This window comes from Bos mutus, chromosome 18 (genome assembly GCF_027580195.1).
Source record: "Bos mutus isolate GX-2022 chromosome 18, NWIPB_WYAK_1.1, whole genome shotgun sequence".
Taxonomy (NCBI): Eukaryota; Metazoa; Chordata; class Mammalia; order Artiodactyla; family Bovidae; genus Bos; species Bos mutus.
The window spans coordinates 16,812,116-16,821,607 of NC_091634.1; positions in this window are offsets into that span (position 1 = coordinate 16,812,116).

Consider the following 9,492-nt stretch of genomic DNA (forward strand, 5'->3'; position numbering starts at 1 on the left):
AACAAACTTTTTGGCCAACCCAGTATTTTCATATTTGCTTTTAGGGAATCCTTAACAGAGAGACCAACATTGCCAAGTCAGTGACTCCCTGAGCCAAGCAGGGGAAAGGCTTTGGGAGGCTGCTGTGATGTGGGAGTTCTAACATGGAGTGATGGGCCTGGTTCTTCTGAAAGTCCCATGTGATTCTGGAAATTGAGATGTTTGAGTGAAACTGTCCAACTGATGAATGTTTGTCTCAAACAAGTTTTCAAACACAGTGTCAGTCAAATAAGACACATGTGCAGGCTGAATTTAGCCCATGGCGGCTAATTTGAGAGCTCTTGTTTCAACCTTGATTAGGGTCAAGTGAATCATTTTCAATGATTCATTCAAAAAATATTTACTAAGTTGAAGTAGCCAGGGACAGTTTCTCTGAAGAGATGACATTTCAGATTGAGCCTGAATAACAAAAAACTGAGCAAGTAGGGATTTGGAGGAAGGACATATTAGTTTCCTATAGCTGCCGTGACAAATTACCACAAGCTTAATGCCTTAAATCACTGCAGATGGTGATTGCAGCCATGAAATTAAAAGACGCTTGCTTCTTGGAAGGAAAGTTATGACCAACCTAGACAGCATATTAAAAAGCAGAGACATTACTTTGCCAACAAAGGTCCGTCTAGTCAAGGCTATGGTTTTTCCGGTGGTCATGTATGGATGTGAGAGTTGGACTGTGAAGAAGGCTGAGTGCTGAAGAATTGATGCTTTTGAACTGTGGTGTTGGAGAAGACTCTTGAGAGTCCCTTGGACTGCAAGGAGATCCAACCAGTCCATTCTGAAGGAGATCAGCCCTGGGATTTCTTTGGAAGGAATGATGCTGAAGCTGAAACTCCAGTACTTTGGCCTCCTCATGTGAAGAGTTGACTCATTGGAAAAGACTCTGATGCTGGGAGGGATTGGGGGCAAGAGGAGAAGGAGATGACAGAGGATGAGATGGCTGGATGGCATCACTGACTCAATGGATGTGAGTCTGAGTGAACTCCGGGAGTTGGTGATGGACAGGGAGGCCTGGTGTGCTGCGATTCATGGGGTGGCAAAGAGTCGGACACAACTGAGTGACTGAATTGAACTGAATGCCTTAAAGCAATACACATTTTTAATCCTGTAGTTCTGAAGGTCAGAAGTCCAAAATGGGTCTTACTTGGCTAAAATCAAGGTGTCAGCAACTGAGTTCTTCTGGAGTCTTGAGAGGGAGAATTCATTTCCTTGCATCCTCCATCTTGCCTATGCCTCCAACTTCAAAGCCAGCAACATTGTATTTTTTTAATATTTGTTTTTATTTATTTATTTGACTGCACCACCAGGTCTTAGCTGAAGCATATAGGATCTAGTTTCCCAAGCAGAGATTGAGCCTGGGCTCCCCACATTGGAAGGGCAGAGTCTTAGCCATTGGACCACGAGGGAAGACCCACCACATTATATTTTCACTGACTCTCTGACTGACTCTCTCTTTCTCTCTGACTCTCCTCCTTCCCTCTTCTTTTTTTTTTTTGGCTGGTCTTTGTTGCTGCTAGCAGGCTTTCTCTAGTTACAGTGAGCACAGTCTACTCTCTACTCTCTAGTCGCAGTACACAGGCTTCTCATTGCAGTGGCTTCTTTTGTTGCAAAGCACAGGCTCTAGGGTGCGCAGGTTCAGTGGCTGCAGGGTGCAGACTGAGTTGCCCCGAGGCATGTGGAGTCTTCCCAGAGCAGGGATCAAAACTTTGTCCCCTGCATTGGAAGGTGGATTCTTAACCACTGGACCTCCAAGGAAGTCCTCCTTCTTCCCTCTTAGAAGAACTCCATGATTACATTGGGCCCACCCAATAATCCAAAATTATCTCCCCATTTCAAGATCCTTAACTTGGTCACACTTGCAAAGTCTCTTTCAGTGTGTCAACAACATATTCCTAGGTTCTGGGGGTTGGCAGCGACCCTCCTTGGGGCAACACTATTTAGCCTACTACCATAAGCAGTTCCAAGCAGAGGACGCGTTCATAAGGGCACTGGGTGGATGTCCGTGGTGGATGGAGCTGATGAGAGCAGGATGGACACCAAGGAGGTAGCCAGGGGCCAGACCACGTAGGGCTTGTGGGCCAGGATTTAGACTTTATTTGTAGTGAGGTGTCCATAGGGTCACAAAGAGTCGGACACGACTGAGCAACTTTCACTCACTGCAGTGAGATGGGAGCCATGGGAGGCTGTTGAGTAGTTGTAGGGACATGATCTGATGTCCACTGAAGAAGATAATACTGGCAGGAGCTCCTTACAGGTAGGGGAGGGGCAACCCATAGGGTGGAGCACAGAGTAGCGGCCACTCTCCACGTAGCCCACTGGATGATGAGAAACCTTCATCACCTAGCAGGAAAAATACCACTCCTTCCCACACCTCCAAGTGCAGTGCAAGACTCAACATGCCCCATATTCCACTTTTAGCTATCCTCTTTCTACCTTTTCCTATTGCAATTTTTTAAAGACAAGGTTTAGAGCAGTTTTAGGTTCACAGCAAAGCAGCCGAAAGTACAGAGATGTCCCATGGATACCCCTGCCCCACACATGCATGGCCTCCCCCAGTTTCAGCATCTCCCACCGGTGTGGTTCATCTGTTACAACTGATAAACGTGCACTGACACATCATAATCATCCCAAGTGCATAGTTTATATAACGATGATTCAGTGTTCTCTACTTTGGCCATTTTGATAGGCATGTAGTGGTTTCTATTTTTCACAGGAGGAACCTGAGGGCCAGAGAGGTGAATTCACTTGCCCATGGAAAGTTAGTGGATCAGTTACAGTGGCAAAACAAGATACTCCCAAATCAGAGATTTAAAATAGTAAGCATTCATTATTGCTTACAAGTCTGCAAACCAATTGTGTAGTTCTGGTCTCTGCTGGGATCGGTTGTTCATGACTCGCTGATCAGCAGTACCTAGGGTTGGCTCTACTGATTTTGGCTGAGCTCTCTCATGTTTAGGAGTCGGCTGCCTGTAGGCTGGACCAGGTGCCATCAGCTGGAGCAGCTGGGCTCTCCTCCATGTGATCTCTCATTCTCTAGAAGACCAACCCAGGTTTGTCCACAAGGTGGAGGTAGGGGTCCAAGAAACTGACTAGGAGCTGCAAGGCCTCTTGAGGTCCAGGCTCAGAACTAGCACGTGATCAGGACTGGGACAGGGTGGCCTTGGTTTGCCATGCAACCTGAAGGTCAGGTTTGTGGAAGACCCCTGGACAAGGTATCAGTTATCTACTGCCACATAATACCACCCAGAGACTTCTCTGGTGGTCCAGTGGTTAAGAATCCTCCTTCCAATGCAGGGAACACAGGTTTAATCCCTAGTCAGGGAACTGCTATCCCACATGCTGGGGGCAAATAAGCTCAAACACTGCAATGAAAATCCCACGTGCTGCAACTAGGATCCAATGCAGTCAAAAATAAATAAATGAAAAAACATTTTTTTAAAGAAGAGAAACCACCCAAAACACAGTAGCTTAATACAACAGTTGCTTCCTTCTCTCTCCAATCTGTAGGTTGCCAGTGTAGGCTGGGCTCACATGGGTGCTTCTTCAGGTCTTAGCTGGACTCATTCATGCATCTGTGATCTGTGGTCAGCTCTTGGAGGCTAGATGGCTCTGCTTCTGGGGGACAAAAGATAATCGGCTGGGGAACCTCTAATCTCTTATCCACTCATAGGTGAGCCTGGATTGTTCACAAGGTCATAGCAAGAGTCCAGAGAGCAAACAGGAGCTGGAAGCCTACCCTTAGAACTAGTTCAGTATGACTCTCACCATGTTCTGTTGGCCAAAACAAGTTACAAGGTCAGCCCAGATTCAAGGGGTAGGGAAGTAGACTACATTTCTTGATGAGAAGACTAGCAAAGTCACATACAGAATGTGTACATAAAGGAGTGACTATTACAATCATTATGTAATCACTCTACCAAGGGCAGTAAGTAACACAGCTGGGATTCTAATCTGGAATGCACACTGCTTCCACATAGCCTTCTCTTCTCAAGATGTATCACTTCTGTCCTCTCTTCAGCTTCCATACTTCCTCTAATATCTTCCCAATCTGTTATTTGAGCCCGCCAATAACTTTCTGTCTTAGAACAGATTTAGCTGTAACAAAAATCCAAGCAAAGTTATTTAAGCTAAGAAGGAATTTATTGGTTCTATGTGAAGTCAAGTAGGCCTTGGGAAGTATCACTACAAACAAAGCTAGTGGAGGTGATGGAATTCCAGTTGAGCTATTTTAATCCTAAAAGATGATGCTTTGAAAGTGCTGCACTCAATATGTCAGCAAATTTGGAAAACTCAGCAGTGGCCACAGGACTGAAAAAGGTCAGTTTTCATTCCAATCCCAAAAAAAGGCAATGCCAAAGAATGCTCAAACTACCGCACAATTGCACTCATCTCACACGCTAGTAAAGTAATGCTCAAAATTCTCCAAGCCGGGCTTCAGCAGTACATGAACTGTGAACTTCCAGATGTGCAAGCTGGTTTTACAAAAGGCAGAGGAACCAGAGATCAAATTGCCAACATCTGCTGGATCATGGAAAAAGCAAGAGAGTTCCAGAAAAACATCTATTTCTGCTTTATTGACTATGCCAAAGCCTTTGACTGTGTGGATCACAATAAACTGTGGAAAATTCTGAAAGAGATGGGAATACTAGACCAACTGAGTCACCTCTTGAGAAACCTGTATGCATGTCAGGAAGCAACAGTTAGAACTGAACATGGAACAACAAACTGGTTCCAAATAGAAAAAGGAGTATGTCAGGGTTGTATATTGTCACCCTGCTTATTTAACTTGTAGGCAGAGTACGTCATGAGAAACGCTAGGCTGGAGGAAGCACAAGCTGGAATCGAGATTGCCGGGAGAAATATCAATAACCTCAGATATGCAGATGACACCACCCTTACGGCAGAAAGTGAAGAAGAACTAAAGAGCCTCTTGATGAAAGTGAAAGAGGAGAGGGAAAAAGTTGGTTTAAAGGTCAACATTCAGAAAACTAAGATCCTGGCATCTGGTCCCATCACTTCATGGGAAATAGATGGGGAAACAGTGGAAACAGTGGCTGACTTTATTTTTGGGGGCTCCAAAATCACTGCAGATGGTGATTGCAGCCATGAAATTAAAAGACGCTTACTTCTTGGAAGGAAAGTTATGACCAAACTAGACAGCATATTAAAAAGCAGGGACATTACTTTGTCAACAAAGGTCTGTCTAGTCAGGGCTATGGTTTTTCCAGTAGTCACGTACGGATGTGAGAGTTGGACTATAAAGAAAGCTGAGCACCGAAGAATTGATTCTTTTGAACTGTGGTGTTGGAGAAGACTCTTGAGAGTCCCTTGGACTGCAAGGAGATCCAACCAGTCCCTCCTAAAAGAGATCAGTCCTGAGTGTTCATTTGGAAGGACTGATGTTGAAGCTGAAACTCCAATATTTTGGCCACCTGATGTGAATAGCTGACTCAATTGAAAAGCCCCTGATGCTGGGAAAGATTGAAGGCAAGAGAAGAAGGGGATGACAGAGGATGAGATGGTTGGATGGCATCACCAACTCAATGGACATGAGTTTGGGTAAACTCTGGGAGTTGGTGATGGACAGGGAGGCCTGGCATGCTGTGGTTCATGGGGTCGCAAAGAGTCAGACATGAGTGAGTGACTAAACTGAACTGAACTGAACTGGAATCAAGAAGTCCAGGGGCAGGTCTTGCTTCAGGCACAGTTAGATCCAGGTGCTCCAAAATGTTCTCCAGTATCATCTTCCTTCATCTCTCTACCCCACCCTTTTTCTGTGTTGCCTTAATCCTCAAGCAATGCTTCCTTAGAAGAAATGAGGGCTGCTCCAGGATCATATCACAGCAGCTTAGCAACCTTGACGGAAAGAGAACAGACCTCCAGTAACAACAGCAACAGTGGAGCACTTACTGTGTGCCAGACATCGTTCTAAGAACTTGGCAAGTTTAATTTATCACTCCTCACCATACTCTACAAGGCATAATCATCATCCCCATTTTACAGATGAGGGAACTGAGGTGCAGAGAGATTAAGATCCATTTCTAAGGGTATATAGGGGAGCTTCCGTGGTGGCTCAGCGGTAAAGAATCCTCCCACCAATGCAGGAGACATGGGTTCGATCCCTGATCTGGGAAGATTCCACATGTGGTGGAGCAGCTAAACCTGTGCATCACAACTATTGAGCCTGTGCTCTAGAACCCTGGAGCCACAACTACTGAGCCTGTGGGTCCTCGGGCCTGGGCTCTGCAATAAAAGAAGCCACTGCAATGAGAAGCCCACATACTGCAATTAGAGTAGGCCCATTTGCTACAAATAGAGAAAAGCCAAGCAGCAACAAAGACCCAGCACTGCCTGGAATAAATAAATAATGTTAAAGGTAATAGGTAATACACAGGTAATAAATGCTGGGGCTGGGAGTTGAACCCAACCAGGTTGGCGCCAGAGGTTTTGCTCTTAATTACTTACCTAGTCTGGTGAAAAAAAAAGGAGAAAGTGTTAGTCACTCAGTCACGTCTGACTCTTGGGACCCCATGGACTATAACCCACCAGGCTCCTCTTCCATGGGATTTTCCAGGCAAGAACAGGGGAGTGGGTTGCCATTTCCTTCTCCAGGAGAATCTTCCCAACCCAGGAATTGAACCCAAGTCTCCTGCATTGCAGGCAGATTCTTTACCAATTGAGTTAGTCTGGTGGGAAAGTAGTAATAATAGCCAATCCTGTTCACAGCAGATACTCTGACACTAGGGCTTCCCAGGTGGCGCTAGCGGTAACAAACCTGCCTGCCAATGGAGGTAGACATAAGAGACGTGGGTTCGATCCCTGCCCTGCCCTGGAGGAGGGCAGAGCAACCCACTCCAGTATTCTTGCCTGGAGAATGCCTTGGACAGAGGAGCCTGACGGGCTACTGTCTATAGGGTTGCATAGAGTTGGACATGTCTGAAGTGACTTAGTACACATGCACTCTGACGCTGTCTGAAACATCAGAATATGATAGTAATAATAATAATATCCATTCAATCCTTCCAGCAACCATATGGAGTAGGCACTGTTATTATCTCCATTTTACAGATGGGGAAATTGAGGCAATGAGAAGATAGGCAATGAGTGTTAGGTCACATGTGGGGCAAAATGAGACTTGGACCCAGAGACTGGGGTTCAGAATCTGTATCTGCTGCCTTTAGGGTCCCAATCCAGAGCCAGGGGAGAGCTCAGCCTTTGAGAAGTCGATGCAGTGAAATGGAGGGAGGCCCTGGGACAGCCCAGCTCTCACCAGCAGCGTCCGCCCCTCCCTCCCCTCCCCTCCACCCGCCGCCTGGCACAGCCTTCCCAGAACCCACTTATGAACAGACTGACCTAATGCAGGCTGGGGCTGGACGGCTGAGACCAGACAAACAGGCAGTGGCCCGGAGAGGCTGTGTGAGCTGGTGCCAAGGCGGGCATGGGGTGGGAGGGATAACACCTGGTGTGTCACAGGGCAGCTGGGGGTTGGACACCAGTTAGACCTCTGCAAAACAGCCCTTGCCCACCAACTGCCCCAAGAGGGAGGCTGGGCAGGATGCCAAGTCACATTTAATGCATTGATGAGAAACCGAGAGGTGGCTATTTATAACCTTTCCATTTGCCTGCCAACTGAGAACTGAGTGAGCGTAGTAACATCCCACAAGCAGATTGCAGATGAGCCCACCCCCCTGTTAACACAGACAGCTAGCGTGCCTTGCCACATGGGCTCATTTGTTCTCATAACCGGGGAAACCGAGGTACTCTTATTCCCCATAGCTGGGACAAGGCTGGGAATAGAACCCAGGAGGACTCAGCCCACCCAACAAATCACCTGGGCTGCCCGGTCAGGACCCTGCCAACAGTTCCTTCGAGGACAAAAGTCTTCTCAGTTTTTTGTGGGAATCTTTGAAACATTTTACCACCTCCTACTGATGCTTTTGAACTGTGGTGCTGGAGAAGACTCTTGAGAGTCCCTTGGACTGCAAGGAGATCCAACCAGTGCATCCTAAAGGAGATCAGTCCTGGGTGTTCTTTGGAAGGAATGATGCTAAAGCTGAAACTCCAGTACTTTGGCCACCTCATGTGAAGAGTTGACTCATTGGAAAAGACTCTGATGCTGGGAGGGATTGGGGGCAGGAGAAGGGGACGACAGAGGATGAGATGGCTGGATGGCATCACCGACTCAATGGACATGAGTCTGAGTGAACTCTGGGAGTTGGTGATGGACAGGGAGGCCTGGCGTGCTGCGATTCATGGGGTGGCAAAGAGTCGGACACGACTGAGCGACTGAACTGAACTGAACTGAACTGTCATCTTTCCTCACCCACCCCTTCCTCCCCACACTCTTCCTTTCTCTTTGATATTAAAATATTTTCCTCTTTCTTGTTTATGTCTTTTTATTAAGGCAATCATCATAACACAATAGGGAACATAGAGAGGGATGGGGTGCCCTCAGCCCTCCACAGATGGAGACTCACCCAGCCTCAGCCAACTCTCTAATAAATGCTATTGGTAGACCCAAGGCTCAAATCAGAGTACTCCACCCACATTGATTATAATGTCAAGGTGGCTCCCCCAGGCTGTGGCTCCCCCAGGCTATATCTCCTGATGCATTTAGAATTTGCCATCCTCCTCGGGCTTCCCAAGTGGTGCTAGTAGTAAAGAATCAGCCTGCAAATGCAGGAGACACGAGAGCTGCGAGTTCAATCTCTAGGTCAGGAAGATCCCCTGGAGAAGGAAATGACAACCAACTCCAGCATTCTCTCCTGGGAAATCCCATGGATACAGGAGCCTGGCGGGCTACAGTCCATGGGGTCACAAAGAGTCAGACAAGACTGAGCAACTAACACAACACACAGACACCTTCCTGCCACTGGTGCTCTCAGCATCCTGCCCAGACGAGGATCTGGTCACTGTGGTTGAAATTCAAGCAAGCGCACCAGAAATGAATCAAGAAAGCATCCACCTTTGGAGAAATCTGATGTTTGGTTTATTCTTACTCTGTAGTGATCTTTTGTGGCAAGAGGTTCACAGAGGCGTCCCCAGTGTGATGACTTTTTGAGGGACAGGTGTTGCTGCTCTGTGCCTCAGTTTCCCCCTTGTTGTTGGAAGGATCAAATGAAATGATACATGTGTAGCGCCTAGAACAGTGTCTGGCCCAACACACCTTTCGTCAGTGTTTGTTGTGGTAGCTGCTGCTGCTGCTGCTGCTGCTAAGTTGCTTCAGTCGTGTCCGACTCTGTGCAACCCCATAGACGGCAGCCCATCAGGCTCCCCCATCCCTGGGATTCTCCAGGCAAGAACACTGGAGTGGGTTGCCATTTGCTTTTCCAATGCATGAAAGTGAAAAGTGAAAGTGAAGTCGCTCAGTCGTGTCCGACTCTTGGAGATCCCATGGACTGCAGCCTACCAGGCTCCTCTGTCCATGGGATTTTCCAGGCAAGAGTACTGGAGTGG